Below are 3449 nucleotides of genomic sequence, written 5' to 3' on the forward strand. Positions count from 1 at the left end.
CTGTCCTGGTTTTCTATTCTGCCTGCATCACCCCTGAGTTACAGGTGTCTGCAGCCATAAAAAAGACAGAGGTTCACCCTTCATGAATGAAGGGCCTGGTGGGCTTGCCCAGGGCCACCCGTGGCTCTCTGAAAAACACGCTCCAGCTTCAACCTTGCTCCCTGCAGGAGCCCGTTACAAGGGGGACAGAGTGGCCCAGATGCGGATGGGTGTGAAGACCAGGAAGGCAAAGGGGACATCAATGAGCAGGGGCGGGTGGGGGGACCTCCTGAGCACTTCGCTGAATGTGGGGGCAGCTAGTGGTGGCTTCTCTATTTTAGAGCCCCCAGGACACCAGTGGGGAACAATGAGGGCTAGAAAATTCTGGGATGCAAGTAATATCCCAATTGTCTGGATTTTCTGAGTGCTCAGGATCCCACGCTACTTTCCCAGGGGGCCCTGGGACAAGGGTGTGTGTGTTGGGGCCACCTGTTTGTCAAGTGGTATGAACTGGAGCAAGCAGCTGGGCCTCTCCAAGCCCGGGCTTTCTGCTTTTCAAACAAGGGCGTGACCCTTTTCACCTCAGAGGGATGTCAGGGGACCAGTGATGTGGCACAACCCTGTGTGGGCTCAACAGAGGGCTTGGGAAAGACAGCTCCTTCTCCTTTCTCCGGTTTGTGGGGAGGATACCAGGAAAGCATGTGGGTTTGGGAGTGACGGCCCCAGAGCCATCTGCTGCTCTTAGAAGCGGGGCTGAGAGAGTGGCCAGGCGCTGCCTTTCTCTTTGATCTGCTCAAAAATTTCCATCTTTCCAGCAGCCTCACTTTAGGGTTTTCCAACCGTCCTTTAAATAAAGATCAAAACGGCACCAGCTCCAGGCCTCGGCTCTCTCTCCTGCTGCTCTGCACTCTGCGGAGGTTTGGGTTGAAAGCGATGGAGGATTCCAGGCCCGGGGCCCCAAACCAGGTGGAAACATGACGCCCTGGGATTTGATCCAACCCCGATCTGCCTCTCCCTGTGTTTCTAAAATAATAGGTGTGTGCCTCTGTGCACCAAGAGTTAACCCATTGCTCCTCGCAGTAACTGCCAGGCAGCTGACCACTGCTGTCACCCCATTTACAGTTTGGGAAGTTGGCATAACTTGTCCAAGATCAGCCCATGGGTATAAGTGGCAGAGCTGGGGCTCAAGCCCCATTGTTTTGGACCAGAGTCCCTGGAGATGACCACTCTGCTGCACTGCCCAGGACTGGACCACAGGTAAGTTCTCACATCTGTGTCCAGCCGTAGCTGAGCCCCAGCAGAGCTCCTGCAGGCCGTGCTGCCTGGGCATGTGGGACTCCCCACACACTTCTGGACCACATCCCCCACGTGTCTGGGGCTCAGGGAGTGACCCATAACACCCCATGTTCTGGGGACGCAGGGACTGGGGGACCTGACCACTCCTTTCATTTGTGTTTAACCAAGGTAGAAAATACCTGTTAATTCAGTTCCGGGTCAGCTAGAGGTTAAACTGAGGAAGAATTTTTCTCTACCCTTAAAACAAGGGCAACACATGAGAGCAGAGCAAGCTGAGCTTGGTTGTCTGGAAGCACCAGGCCCAGCTGTTGCTTCCATCCAGGGGCACAGGAGTCACCTGTTGCTTTCACATTAGTATGGAGCACACAGAAGACTTGCTTTTCCATTCTTGGGCGATAACTTTACGCAGGAGGACAGTCTCCAGCTCCATCCAGGTTGTTAGAAAGACACAGTCTCTAGTCTCTTTACGGCTGAATGCTGTTCCGTGATGTACACATACCACTGTTTATTAGTCTGTCCATGTGTTGATGGGCCCTGGGGTTGTTTTCCACATCTTGGCGATTGTGGACAGAGCTGGGATAAGCATTTGAGTGCAAGGAAACAACAGTTCTTAGAAAGAGCAGAACACACGCTCCTGTTGGAGGGCGTAGGAGAGGCCATGGAGGGAAGAGCAGAGCACCCGGATTCCCAGCTTGTGGCCGGGGAGGCATCCTGAGAAGGTGCTGATTTTGTGAGGACCTGACCTGAAGGATGATGATGAAGGGCCCTGCAGACAGGAGAGGACACCCCAGGCAGAGACCCTGAGGCAGGGACGTGAGCCCAGCTCAGGGGCTGCAGGGAGGCCAGAGGGCAGCTCCAGGGTGGGAAGCAGGAGATGCATCTGGGCAGGGCCTGAGAGGGGCCGCGTCCTGGGGACCTGGGGGGCGGGTCTGATTGTGTGCGAGCCAGGAAGCCCTCTGAGGGTTCTGGGCAGAGGAGAAGCTCGGTCTGATTTTGGGGTTTGGGGCTGGAAGGGCTGGGAAGATGTAGTTGCCACTGACTGAGATGGGTGTTTGTATCTGGGCCTATGCAATGGGAGATGCATGTTGACACCCTGGTGGCACTGTCAAGTCACCTGCCGAAGTGGATCTGAGGTTTGAGGGAAAGGTCGAGCCTGGAGAATATGTGTCCAGATCCGAGTTGGGGCCAGGCTGGACGAGCTCAGCCCGGGTGAGTGTGGGCAGAGAGGAGCGATCCAAGAATCAGACCAGGGCCTGCCACTAGAGGTGGGACACAGCCACCTCCCTTAGTGTCCCCATCCCTAGTTCTCCAGGGCCGACCTTCAGGGCAGAGCTGGAGGAGTTTGGGGGTCACAGAGTCTGGATACCCCCGTCCACACAGGCTGGAGGTTCACTAACACCCCGGTGGACCAGCTGAAGAGTCCCGGGAAGCAGCTCTTCAAGGATCAGGAGGGAGCCAGAGCGTGAAGTTCATCCCTGCTGGGCTCCTGTGTGTTTACAAGCCCAGCATCGGCTTTGCGATTGACATTCAGGGAGTGCGGCCTCTTGTGTCCCTGGTGCTGCCTAATCTGTTAGGGGACCCTGTTTCCCCAGCACTGTCCTTGGCTTTTACAGTCTAGTAATTGCAAATAAAGAAAAATGGTGCTTTTATCACAAGCAACGGAATTTGTCATCTCTTTCCTCACCTGGACATTCACAGAGCATCTCCCTCCCTGGTGCTTTAATAACGTTTATTTTAACCAGTCACTTGTGTCATTTTTCTTGATTCACCTCCACCTTGGGCACTTTTCATTATTTTTTTCTTGGATTCAAGGCTCAAATTTAATTTCTTTCTCCCCTTCGGCATCCTGGCCAGGAGAGGCACAGGGTGCCAGGGGACTCCACCAGGGAGGGCCAGAGCTTCCGTGGGGGCAGCTGGGCTGAAGGGATGCTGCTCCTGGAAGCGCCAAGGACTCTCTCGGGCAGTGGTGGGGATGATGTTCACAGGGTGGGGGGTGTCCTGAGCCCCTCCAGGTCCCTCCTGTGCAGTCTTTCCCCTGAGTCTTGGCAGGTCCTGTGCCCCTTGTCCAGCTGGCCAGGTGCCCAGGGGGAGCTTGCTGAGATGCTGACGAGGAGGTGGAGGAGGAGCTTGCTGAGATGCTGACGAGGAGGCTGGGAGCGTCTGGTTACCCAGAG

Source organism: Nycticebus coucang, chromosome 22 (genome assembly GCF_027406575.1).
Source record: "Nycticebus coucang isolate mNycCou1 chromosome 22, mNycCou1.pri, whole genome shotgun sequence".
In the NCBI taxonomy this organism is placed as follows: Eukaryota; Metazoa; Chordata; class Mammalia; order Primates; family Lorisidae; genus Nycticebus; species Nycticebus coucang.